Source organism: Hyperoodon ampullatus, assembly GCF_949752795.1.
Source record: "Hyperoodon ampullatus genome assembly, chromosome: 11".
NCBI classification, from domain to species: Eukaryota; Metazoa; Chordata; class Mammalia; order Artiodactyla; family Ziphiidae; genus Hyperoodon; species Hyperoodon ampullatus.
Genome location: NC_136924.1, coordinates 55,569,529 through 55,583,424, shown reverse-complemented (window position 1 = coordinate 55,583,424; position 13,896 = coordinate 55,569,529).

Below are 13,896 nucleotides of genomic sequence, written 5' to 3'. Positions count from 1 at the left end.
AGTGATTTTCCAAGGCTGAGAAGTGATGGAGCCTGGTGGGAGTGATTCTTTTTGGGTGTGTAACTTTGCTCTCTTCTGCCAGGACTTTAATCTCCTCCTCCCTTTTTGGCCTTGGATCACTTCTGAAGGGCAGGGCTGGAGAGCACTAGACTGGGCGTCAAGAGTCTGTCTTAGCCACTGAGTCTGGTTCTGTGGGGAAAGTTACATCCCTTCTGTGGGCCTTGGTTTTCCTTATCTATGGACAATTGGGAAATTGGACCAGACCAGCTTTCTCCTCAGCTCTCTGCTCTTCCCACCCCTCTCCCAACCTGGCCGTTCTCCCTCCTGTTTCCCTTAGTTGATGTCATCATTGAGGAAATTAACACGACTTAGAGAAGGGTCGAGTCAGACGTCTTGATTTTCTTCAAATGTCAGGATCGCATTTTCTTCTATCTTCTGCTTCCAGGTAGCTATCCCACTGTCCCTTCTGCTTTTAGGGGCTTAAGGATGTTATTCCCAAGCTGCTGATCTCTGCCTCTTGCCAGGCGGGCTCAAAGAAGTCTACCTCCTTCTCTTTTTATTTCTTGGTTTCTTAAGCCCTTTATTCTGTTTGAACCTGATGGATTACCTCATTTCCTTGTTAAAACAGAATTGTTCGCCTACAGGATATTTATCCTACTTCCTTTCCGGGAAGGAGCTTGGCATGGTGGGTTCAACTCTGGATTCCACCTCCTACAAGCTGAGACCAAGGATCCGTGCATGTTTCTGTCACCAGGGTCTGCTCAGTCTGCTGCTGGGTTCTGTCCTGCAGTGTTTGCAAATGCAAGGTAGCCTCTTAGGCCCCAGGGCAGCGTGGGCCACCTGAGAAAAAGCTCACTGCCAGTCACCAGGGCAGAGTAGCATCAGCCACACCTGGTACCTGGAGCCAGCCCTTCCCTACCAACTCTTCCAAGGTGGGCAGCTCTCGTCCCTAGGTCCCCCAGCGTGCCACTAAGGGGTGCTGAGCCCAGACAAGCCACCCCTGGCGCACATGACTGTGTGTGCCCTCCACACAAACAGAATATTCCATCTGAAATAATTCTGTGGCAGGGGACACACAGGTGAGTTCAAGACACTCCTGGGAAACCAATTTCTCTTTGTACTTCAGGGAAGGGTTTGGCTAAAAGACCACTTGATCCTCACTATGGCAGGACACTTCGTATCTCAGTTTGCAACATCTGCTTGCAGGATTAAGGTGACCTCACTTTTTTCTCCATGAACAATGGGTGCATGTTTGCCTTACCATTGTGTATGACCCTTTCTGCTGGATTTCCCAAACAAAAGAAGCCCAAACTTCCAGACCCCCCTTCCTTGTCCCCCACAAATGGCATCAAGTCATCAGCAAAAGACTATAAAAAGGTTCCAGATTCCACCTTAATGGGTACCCTGTCTCTTGCAGGAAATGTCCCAAAATGTTAACAGGTTTTCTGTGGGTTGCCAGTGGTTTTTATTTTCTTCTTTACCCTCTTCTAGATTTTCTACAAATAGTGTTTTGTTTCCTTTATCAAAAGTTTTTAAAGGAAACAGTCATTCTCTGCAGCAAATTCTAGGTATATATCCCCTTCTATAGTCCTGGGTGAGTTAATTCAAGCATATAAGTAATTTTTTTTAAGACATATGAATTTAAAGTAAGTATAGGTGAGCATTTCTTTGATCTTGGGGTAAGGAAGACCTTTTTTAAAAACCTTCTTTTGTGGGCTTCCTTGGTGGCGCAGTGGTTGAGAGTCCACCTGCTGATGCAGGGGACACGGGTTCATGCCCCGGTCCAGGAGGATCCCATATGCCGCGGAGCGGTGGGGCCCGTGAGCCATGGCTGCTGAGCCTGCACGTCCGGAGCCTGTGCTCCGCAACGGGAGAGGCCACAGCAGTGAGAGAACCGTGTACCGCAAAAAAAAAAAAAAAAACCTTCTTTTGTAATTGTTAAAGACATAGATTATAAAAGTGCATGTTCGTGGTTTAAAAAATAATTGAGATTGAATAGAATATTCATATAAGGAAGAGGAAGAGTCTCTCATATTCCAACTCCCAGTCTTACTCCCCAGACATAACCCAAGTTGATTGGAATTCCTTTCAAATCACTTTTTTTTTCCTTGAAAATTATGTTTTATTCGGCAGACATTTTGAGGACTTCAAGCCCAGGAGACAGTCTCTCAGATAGCTCTAAGGGACAGCTCCGTCAAATTGCTTTTTAAATGCACACACACGCAAACACACAGAGTATGTTTATGTTGACCTTTTATTAGACAATGAGATTATTCTATAATTACTGATCTGCTTCTTTTAGCACTTACTAATGTATCTTGGAGATCTTTCCAAAGCCCATGAATATCCATTATCCTACACGGTCTTCCATTGTATGGGTGTGCAATGTTTACGCGTTTTCCCATGACAAACAATGCTGCAATGAACGTTGCATATGTGTCTTTGGCCACTCTTGTGTATTTCCATAAGATTGCTGCATTATAGAATATGCTTAACTAAAAAACTTTTATAGGTATTAACAAATTGCGCTTCATCAACAATGTATAAGTGAGACTATCTTCTACATGATTGAGTAGTATCAAACTTTTTTTTTTTTAATTTATTTTTGGCTGTGTTGGGTCTTCATTTCTGTGTGAGGGCTTTCTCTAGTTGCGGCAAGCGGGGGCCACTCTTCATCACGGTGTGCGGGCCTCTCACTATCACGGCCTCTCTTGTTGCAGAGCACAGGCTCCAGATGCGCAGGCTCAGTAGTTGTGGCTCACGGGCCTAGTTGCTCCATGGCATGTGGGATCTTCCCAGACCAGGACTCGAACCCGTGTCCCCTGCATTAGCAGGCAGATTCTCAACAACTGCTCCACCAGGGAAGCCCAGTATCAAACTTTTTATTCTTAGCCAATTTGGCAGGATTTAGTGATCATGCCTTGGAGTCTTGGAGCCCAGTGTAGGGACTTTGGCTTTTACTCAGAGTGAAATGGGGAGCAATTAGAGAGTGATAAGAATAAACCGTAGAGGGCAAGTATGGAAGCAGACCAGTAAGAAAGCCTCTTGGGCAATTCCAGTGAGAGATGGGGGCCTGTTCCACGGCAGAGGCACTATAAACAACAAGATTTGATAATGTAATTGATGTGGGGAAGAGAGGAGAGTCAAGGATAACTCCGACATACAGATGGCCAATAGGCACATGAAAAGATGCTCAACATCCCTAGTTGTTAGAGAAATGCAAATCAAAACTACATCGAGGGGGGCTTCCCTGGTGGCTCAGTGGTTAAGAATCCGCCTGCCAATGCGGGGGACATGGGTTCGAGCCCTGGTCCGGGAAGATCCCACATGCTGCAGAGCAATGAAGAGTAGCCCCCGCTCGCTGCAACTATAGAAAGCCTGTGCGCAACAATGAAGACCCAAAGCAGCCAAAAATGAATAAACAAATAAATACATTTTTTAAAAAAAGGATGACTAAGGTTTTTGGAGCAATTGGTAGGAAGAAGTTGCCATTAACTGATATGGAAAAGACTGTGGATAGAGCAGACTTGAGGGAGGGAAGCTCAGGAGTTAAGTACTGGATGTGTTAAGTTTGAGATGTCTATTGGACAATAACCAATGGAAAATGTGGAGTAAGCAGTGGGTTATAGAAGTCTAGAGTTCAGAAAAGAAGCCCAGGCTGGAGATATAAATTGGTAAGTCATCAGCATATGGATGTTATTTAAAACCAGGGGACTGTATGAGATCACCAAGAGAGTCAGAAGAGGAAAGGTCTGAGTCCCAAGCCCTGGGATACTCCATCTCTTTAGAGGTCAGAGGAAATAAAGCAGAAACAGCACAGAACATAGTGGGAAGGTACTTTGAAACTATGTAAATATTTCACTTTCATCAAACTTTCTATTTATGCATTTATTTATATCAGTATGGACTCATGGTGTCCTATTTTATTCAATGGTTTATAATCCATTACTACCATTATTTACTTCAGTGCTCAAATTGTCCATGATTTGGCCAGTAGGATCCCTTTAAAACTGGCTTTTGTTTTGTTTTGTCTTTTGACAAATCTCCATCATTCTTTTTGAGTACATACTTTCTGGTGTAACATGTTCAAGATTCATCTTCCCAAACCCAGCCCTGAAATCAGCCATTTTTCCAAAGAGTCCTGGTTTCTTTCAGTGGGGAACAATCTCTAGAAACCAAGATCTGGGGGCTGGGTGTGCTCATTATTATGGAGGAGTTGCTGTTCCCAGGCTCTAAAAGAGGGTTTCTTTTTTTTTTTGGTGGGGGGTACGCGGGCCTCTCACCGCTGTGGCCTCTCCCGTTGCGGAGCACAGGCTCCAGACGCGCAGGCTCAGCGGCCATGGCTCACGGGCCCAGCCGCTCCGCGGCATGTGGGATCTTCCCAGACCGGGGCACGAACGAACCCGTGTCCCCTGCATCGGCAGGCGGACTCTCAACCACTGCACCACGAGGGAAGCCCTAAGAGAGGGTTTCTTAACGATAGAAGTTAAAGCATTTTCTTATGGGGATGACAAAACAGAGAAAATTTGATGATGCAGGAGAGAAAAGAGGAAATTGATGGGCTTCAGTGCACAAGTGGACTTAAGCAGCATCCACAGGTACAAGAAGGCAGGTAGGTGAGTGTATGTGGTGGTGTCTACTTATAGAGAAACTTTATTTATTTATTTATTTTCTTTTGGCTGCGTTGGGTCTTCGTTGCTGCACGTGGGCTTTCTCTAGTTGCGGCGAGGGCTACTGTTCATTGCGGTGTGCATGCTTCTCATTTCAGTGGCTTCCCTTGTTGCGGAGCACCGGCTCTAGGCACGCAGGCTTCAGTAGTTGTGGCGCGTGGGCTCAGTAGTTGCGGCGCACGGGGTTAGTTGCTCCACGGCAAGTGGGATCTTCCAGGACCAGAGCTCGAACCCATGTCCCCTGCATTGGCAGGTGGATTCTTAACCACTGAGCCACCAGGGAAGTCCCAGAAGAAATTTTCTGATTGCTTTTATTTTCTCAAGGAAATAATCACGGTCATTGGCCAAGAGGAAAGATGGGAGAAAGAGTTGCTGGGGGTTTGAAAAGAGAGGAGGTAGAATGAGTAGCAGTCTAGGAGCTCAAAAGTTAGTGAATAGGTTAGAGAATATAGTAGGATTACCAGGCAGCATGAAGGGTCCACTTGAGGTGATTAGGAATTAAAAGTGAGACTTACTAATATGAATGTGTTGGGGGGTTTTCTCCTGCCATATTAGGTACAGAATAGGGAGCAAGTTGGATTAGCCAGGGCTGCCAATTTGCCAAATAAGTGCAACAAAGAGAGAGAGGCAAGGGAATCAAAGATACATGCATAGAAGCGATTCCGTTAACTGGCTGTGGGCTTTACACTGGTTAAAGCGGGAAGAGAGAGCAATAAAGGAGAGAGGCATGAAGTGGGGTAGAATCAGTAGATTGAAGGTCCTGGTGGAATCAAAAGAGTTTTGGAGATAAAGTACTAGGGGGAAGGAGTTGGAAAGATGTTGGGAAGAAAAGAGGTGACAGTCAGAGGGTGGGATGCATGAAATGGAGATTATGGGAGAATGGGAGACGTTATGGGTTGAACTGTGTCCCTCCCCTCCTTAAAAAATATTGAAGTCCTAAACCCCAGTACCTTGGGGAATGACCTTACAGAAGTAATCAAGTTAAAATGAGGTCATTTGGGTGGGCCCTAATCCAAAATGACTGATGTCCTTATAAAAAGTGGAAAATTGGACACAGGGGGAATGCCACGTGAACATGATGGCAGAGATCAGGGTGATGCATCTGCAAGCCAAGGAATGCCAGTGATTGCCAGCAAACCACCAGAAGCTAGGGGAGAGGTCTGAGAGGAGCAGATTCTCCTTCAACAGCCCTCAGAAGGAAGCAACCCTGCTAACACCTTGATCGGATTTCTAGCCTCCAGAACTGTGAGCAAGTTAATTTCTGGTTTTTGAGCCACCCAATCTGTGACACTTTGTTACGGAAGCCCTGGGACACTAATACAGAAGGGTTGCAGTTATGGGTAATGAGAAGGACCAGGGGATGACCATGGAAGTGAGTAGCTCAGATAGGGTAGAGGGCAAGGTCATTGGAAAAGAGGTCATGGAATGCAGAGGCCAAGGTATTGGGAGGATTACCTCTGTAGATATTGAGAGCTCTCAGAATTAGGACAGAATTAGCATCAGAGGGGGTGACAGTGAGGCAGGAACCAAAACCTCAAGAAATAAGAGGAAGTAACCCAGAGATTGATAGACAAGTGGAAAAGAGGGGCATGGTGGGTGGAATAGTCCGTTGACATGAGATTCAAAGCTGAGGGACTTTAGGGAAGAAAAACGGTCTGAAAGCACTGAGGAGTACAGGGGGTGCCTATACACCCACTGGCCTCATGGCACAGGGGCTGAGGGAGAGAAAGCAGTGCCCACTTGAGAGATCTGCAGGGAGGGCATCCTCAGGGAGAGCCAGGAGGTCAAAGGGAACATTTGAAGAGGCTGTGTCCATGAGAAGTTTGCTGATGAAGAGCCATGAGCTTGAGAGGGCCCAGTGGAAGGGTTTCGGGAGACGGGAACAGAGCAGGGAATGTGCAGGGCTGTGAGGATCAGGGTGTGGGAGACAAAGGGTCATCCCGTGTCAAGAGGATAGACTACAAAATATGGTGGCATGTTTATCAAGTTACCACAGAGGGACTCTTTTTTCACTGTAACCTTTTATACCTTTTGAATTTCATACCATGTGCATGGGCAAAGTGGTGACGATGTAGAATGGTCACTGCAGACAGAGCAGAGGGACCAGGGTAAGGACAAGCCAAGGAATTTTCAAAGGAGGCTGGAGCCCAATGGAGGCTGAGAAGGAGAAATGTCCAGTGGCACAATCTGCAGGAAAGTGGGATTTTTGTGGTTCCTGTTTCTTCTCTTAGCAGGGTGCAGAGGCCTGGTTCTAGGACTAGAAAAGGAAGATTGTGGGCTTAGTGCAAGGATGGGCTTTGTTGAGGTGGCTGGTGGTGTCATCCGCCATAGACTCCAGCTTGAGCAATAATAATAACATATAAGAGCGAACACATACACAGCATTTACAGTGTGCCAGGCACTGTTCTAAGTGCTCACACATATTAATTCAATTCATCCTCACCACAACCTTTTTAGGTAGGTTTTTTTTTTTTTTTTTTTTTTTTTGGCTGTGTTTGGTCTTCGTTTCTGTGCGAGGGCAAGCGGGGGCCACTCTTCATCGCGGTGCACGGGCCTCTCACTGTCGCGGCCTCTCTTGTTGTGGAGCACAGGCTCCAGACGCGCAGGCTCAGTAGTTGTGGCTCACAGGCCCAGTTGCTCCACGGCATGTGGGATCTTCCCAGACCAGGGCTCGAACCCGTGTCCCCTGCATTGGCAGGCAGATTCTCAACCACTACGCCACCAGGGAAGCCCCGGTAGGTATTATTTTAATCCCCATTTTAATATAAGAGTGAGGCTCAGGGAGCTTACGTAAGCTGCCCAAGGTCAAAGCTTGTCTGTGGAAGACCTGTGATTCAAACCCAGGCAGTCCAGCTCCAGAGTCTGCAGTAAACAAAGACAGAGGTGATGCCTGAGGGGCCTTGAAAGGAGCAGGATAAAGCGGAGGGGTTAAGGGGCAGGACTGGAGTTTCAATGCACCCAGAATGCAAGGGAGAGAGCATGCGAGAGCTGGGACGATGTGGGCTGTGGGCTGAGAGTGGAAGAGTAGACTTCTATACTGACTTCTATACTCTGAGGCTAGCTGAAATGAGCCAGAAGTGAAAGTCCTGGGAGGGGTGAAGATCGAGGAACCAGGGAGTGGGTGGTGGAGGACCATCCACAGGAGCACAGTTGAACACGGGTCTCTGATAAGTGCCGCGGATGACTCCTGCGGGAGAGCGAGTGGGCAGGGAAGAGTCTGAGCAGAGGGCAGCTGGGGCCTAAGGTGGCAGAAGCCACCATAAAATCGGGTTTCCGTCGTTAACTCGTAGGGTAGCTAACAAGGTAGCACTGGGGGCCTTCTCTAAGGCAGAAGCAATCCAAGGAGTTATTTAAAAGCCTCAAATTCAAGTATGCCGCATATGTTCTTTGTTTGAGATTCTTCAACTTGAAAAGAAAAAAATCATTTACTACGGAACAGTAGGAAAATACATGGCCACCAGGTGGCGCAATAGCGGCAGCGCCCATCTAAGAGGTTTTGCAGGCCTGAAGTGCCACCCTGTGGCGAGAAGACGAGATGCAGGGAGCCCTCCCTTCACCACTGGTGACCATCACACGGCATCCTGGCTACTCTCTCCCCACACCCAATACACGCGTTGCACAAAGTACAGAGAACATGAATACGTGGACTTGGACGGACATAAACTGTCCCTGTCAGAGTCTGTTTCACCTGGAACCTCCCTCGCCAGTCCAGCCCCAGCTGGACCTCAGGGTGGGCACTTTTCCCACAGCCAGTCCCAAGGCAGGCAGCGTTGGCAAGGGCGCAGAAGGGACTCTGGGCCTGGTTTGCCTCTCTCTTCCTGCCCCTTCTGAACTCAGGACACTCTGCAGGGGCCCTTCCGCCCCACGCCGGGCCTCCCCTTTCATTCATTCATTTCCTCATGCACCCACACTGTTGTTGACACAAGGAACATTCATTGAGCACCTAGTAGGTGTGAACACTGAGCTAACTAAACCAGGGACCCAGGGATAAATGTGGCATGTCCCAGCCCTTGAGACTCACAGTTCTAGTGCGTGATGCCAGTCACTGGGTGATGGATCGTAGGAGAGCGTGGGTAGTGCTCTGATGGATGGTGCCCGGATGCTGTGGAGGCCCCAGAAGGGGCTAAAACCCAGTCTTGGGGGCTCAGAGAAGGCTTCCTAGAAGAGGTGGTATCAAAACTAAGAACTGCAGGGTGGGTATGATGAGTCAGGCCAAGTGGGTGTGGGTGAGAGTTCTAGGCAGAAAAATAAATATACCAAGGCCTAGCAGTGAGGGATCAAACGGAACACTCTAGCATAAATATGAGTTTATTATGGCTGGAGGACTAAAAGATAAGAGGACAGAGGTAAGCAGGAGACTTGACTGTATGATGGGAAGTTTGGACTTTATCCTGACAGCAAAAATGAGTCATTGAAAAGTTCAGTGCTCGCCATCAGAAAGATTCGTCTAGAAATAGTGTGCAGAGTGCACGGGAGAGACCCAAGGCTGGGGACTGGGAGGCCGGTAAGGAGGCTGGAGCAATATTCCAGGCAAGATTCAGTAGGGCCTGCACCTAGGCAGCAGGAGTTGAGTTTGAGGGTAGTGCACAGATTTAAAAGATTTCCATATGCTCCTTAAATGGTGAGGTTCCTGGAGTTCCACTGGGCTCACTCAATCTTCATAAAATAATGCCTTTGAGATGCACCTGAGTTGTATGTATCTATAGCTTTCCCTTTTTATTGCAGAGTAGCATTCCATCGCTACTCTGCACGTATTTACATGCATGTATTAGTTAGTTTGTACATTCCCCCGTTGAAGGATGTTTGGATCGTTTCCAGTTTTTGGCTATTACAAATAAAGCTTCTCTGAACATTCTGTCCAGATTTTTGCGTGGATACAAATTTTTATTTCTCTAGGATAAATACCCAGTAGTGCAATTGCTACGTTGTATGGTTAATACATGTTTAATTTTATAAGAAACTGCCAATTGTTTTCCAGAGGTTGTACCATTTTACCTCACCACTTGGCAGTGTGAGGGATCCAGTTGCTCCACATTCTCATCAGTACTTGGTTTTATCACAATTAACAAAAAAAAATTTTTAGCCATTCTCATCAGTGTATAGTGGTATTTCATGGTTGACTTCATTTGCATTTGCCTAATACCTAATGAGGTTTAAGAGCTTTTCATGTGCTTATTTGCTATTTGTGTATCTTTTTTGGTGGTCTGTTCAAGGAGCTGACTCATTTGTATGGGTTTAAAATGTGTCAAATCTTCCACATGTCTATCCCTGACTTCTCTCCTGAGCTTCAGATTTATATGCAAAGGGCTCCTGGCACCTTTGTGGAAATCCCTGATGGTGGCCTTCTCAGCATGTTCAAAACCAAAAGTGCCATCCCACCCCCAGTCCTGGGCGTCCCCAATGGAAGAGCTAACGCTTGGAGGATTTACTATGTGCCAAACACCACACTAAGTGCTTTCTTTACATGTTTTAATTAACTTAATCCTCATAATCATCCTATGAGGTAAGTCTGTTTTTACCTCCATTTTGCACATGGGAAAATGAGACACAGAAAGGCTGACTGATTCTCCCAAGTTTGCAGAGCTGGCAAGTGGCTGGTAGGACCGTCCAAGACACCTGAGAGTTACCCTAGATTCTTCTCTCTCTCCTCTCTGCATCTATTCATTCACTAAGGCCTGGACATTTCACCTCCTGAATATTTTATTTCATTGTCTACATTCCTATCCTTATAACTACTGCTCTATTTCAGACCATCTTTTCTCTTGCCTGGACCATTGCTAAGTACCTTTTTTTTTAAACTATTATAGCAAATTTCAACCGTACAAAAAAGTAGAATAGTACAGCGAATATGTCCATTGCCCAGCTACGACCAATATAAACTCATGACCATTCACTTCACCTATACCCTCCACTCTCTGCTGCCACCCAACCTCATTATTTATTTATTTATTTATGGCTGCGTTGGGTCTTCGTTGCTGCATGCAAGCTTTCTCTAGTTGCAGCAAGCAGGGGCTACTCTTTGTTGCGGTGCACGGGCTTCTCATTGCAGTGGCTTCTCTTTTTGTGGAGCCCAGGCTCTAGGTGCGCGGGCTTCAGCAGTTGCGGCACGAGGCCTCAGTAGTTGTGGCGCACGGGCTTAGCTGCTCCATGGCATGTGGGATCTTCTGGGACCAGGGCTCGAACCCGTGTCCCCTGCATTGGCAGGCGGATTCTTAACTACTGCGCCACCAGGGATGTCCCTAACTGCATTATTTTGAAGCGAATCTCAGACAGCATATTAATACATCTATAGATATTTCAGTATGCACCTCTAAAAGATGACTTTTAAAGAATATCATCACAATTACATGATTAGCAGTATTTATATTAATTATATTATATACTTAGCATTAACAATACTTCTTTAAATCCTCAACTATCTAGTCCGTGTTGGTATTAGTTATCTATTGCTGTGTAAGTTAGTTAGTGGTTCAAAATAACAATAAACATTTATTGTCACTCAGTTTCTGTGGGTCAGGAATTCAGGAGCAGCTTAGCTAGTTCCGGCTCAGTGTCTCCTGAGATCGCAGTCACTTGAAAGCTTGACAGTTCCTGGAGGATCTGCTTTCCAGGTGGCTCAATCACACTGGCTGGCAATCCAGTGCTGGCTGTGGCTTGGTTCCTCTCTGCAAGAACTCTCCACCGGGCAGCTTGAACGGCCTCAGAACCCATGCCTGGTTTCCCTCAGAGCAAGTGCACCAGAGAGCCAAGGAGGAAGCTGCAATGCCCTTCATGACCAAGCTTCGTAAATCACACACAGTTCTGCAGTATCCGTCCCATTTTATGTACCAGCCTGCTTCCATGTAGAAGGTATGAATACCAGGAGGCCAGGATTTTTGAGGGGTGGGTGGGTGGGCATCCTGGAGAATGGTTACCACAGGTTCAAATTGCCCCAGTTCTCCCTCTCTCTCTCTCTCTCTCTCATTTACAGTTGGTTTATTTGAATCAGGATCCAATTCAGGTCTTCACATTGCATTTTCTTGAACTGGCTCGTAAGTCTTAACCTCTAGGTTCCTTTCCCTCAATTTTTTTTTCTTATTTCATTCTTCCTTCTTCGCCTTTTCTTTTTCTTAAAAAGGAATCTAGGTTGTTTGTCCTTAGAGTTTTACTAGATTTTGCTGCTTGCATCCCCATTATGTCATTTAACATAGTCCTCTGACCCGTCTTCCTTGTAAACTGGTACTTGATCTAGAATGTAATATGCCTGAGATTCAACTTTTTTTTTGGAAGTGTTGCTTACTTCCATCAGGAGGCATATGTCAGGTTGTCTCTTAATATGATGTTGGTGGCTATTGATTATCATCTCCTAGCTTCATTATTTCGTCAGAGGATTAAAATAGTGATACTAATCCTATAATTCCTTCATGTAATAGCTGGAGTGCTTCTATAGAGAGAAACTTTTACTTACTTTTCGATTACCTTGAAGTACAGTTTATACAGAAAAGAAAGGATAAATGCTGCTGTTTATTGACGAAGTGACTGGTTTCTTGCATCCATCAAAGCTGACCAATATTTTTAAAATATCATGAACTTTTGAGTTTATTGATGCTCAAATTATCCCATCTTCGGCCAGGAGGAGCCTCTTTAGATTAGCCCCTGAGTCCTTTTGAACGATACTACAGTAGTCATCTTTGACAGCTCCTTTGCTTTCTGGCATAACATTATGTTCCAGGTTCATCTTGTACATTTCCTGGGCCATTTCTCCAAGGAGCTCTGCTTCCTTTTAGTGAGACAGGAGAGAGACCACATCTGGGCATTAGTGTATAATTGCCTTTCAACTAGCCCCCTTCCCCAAGTCTACTCTCTAGTCACCTGAGGTGTGAGGACGTAAATCTGACCATTCCCTTGCTCAAGAAGCCCTTCAATGGTCTCTGCTGCCATCAGGACAAGGCCAGCTCCATAGCACCAAACAGCAGGCCCTCAGTTATCGTTCACCCCCTCCTTCTCATTTCCTACTGGTCCAATCCGTAAAATTTACAACCCACAATTGCACTCCCAGCACTCCCCATGCTGAATCATGCTCCTGTGCCTCTTCTCATACTAATCCCTTGACCTGAAAACACCCACTCCTACCACTGCCTTTCTAACCTCATCCCTTGTCTCACTTGACTCAGTCTTCGAGAGTTCACCTTAGTTCAGGTTATCATCAACACTTTTCCCTGAACCAGGAGCAGGGCTGTCTCTGTTGTCCATGGCCCTGTGTTTACCTGTAAGAACTTAATGTCTGTGTGTAGCTCTCCTGCACTGCTCCGCCACGCCTAGAAAGCAGTAACTATATCCACCTCTAGCCCCAACATGGAGCACATTACCTGACACCAAGTGGACGCCCCCATCTGATCCCCTGCTTCACACAACAGACCATCTATTCTCCCAGCACAGACATCCTTCCACTTCCGCTGCCCACCGATGCCTTCCCCGCTCTAGCTCAGCCTGCAGGTCTGCTAGGCGTGGAACGAGCTGTGTGTTAACCTCTTCCGTTTAATTTGTGACTGGTGGGCTAGTTGGGTTCGGAAGACTAAAAGGGAGCTCACTGTCCTGCTCTGGTTACAAAGATTGAGGGTGCGAAGATAGTACCTGAAACACCTCACATTTCCCGCTCCACCTCAGCTGGGGCCTCAGCCAGGAGTCAGAGTAACAGGAAGCTGTTTACAATGAGGGTGACAACCAGAGGGCAAGCGTGACAAAATGGAGTAACCTGACTGTAATGCAAATTTTGGTTTATAATCACATATATAAACTCTATGAGGACAAGGATTTTTATATTTTCACTGATGATTCCTACCGTCGAGAATAGAGCCGGGCCCAGTGGGTGACCACAGATACTGCAGACCACGATACTTGCAAAATGAGGGAATTGTCATGCTTTTTCCATTATGCATCCCCAAATGTCAAAGCTTGGCTGTATATTGGAACTACACGTGCTGCTACCATGAACCCCCTATGATAAAGGCTGGGTAGGAGGACCAGAAAAAGGCCTGGGCTGTGTATGGAACAGAGAATATCCCCAACATCTGTGGCAAGCTGGGGCTACAGACTGAGAGGCCCAAGTGGGGGTCTCTTTATTTCTATTCATACCTAGAACGAACTTACTCCTGTCCTACTCCCAGCCCCAAGAACAAGAAGTCAGACAGCACCCCAAACCCCCCATTCAGCTGTGGCCTTGAATTTCACACACACTTACACCAGG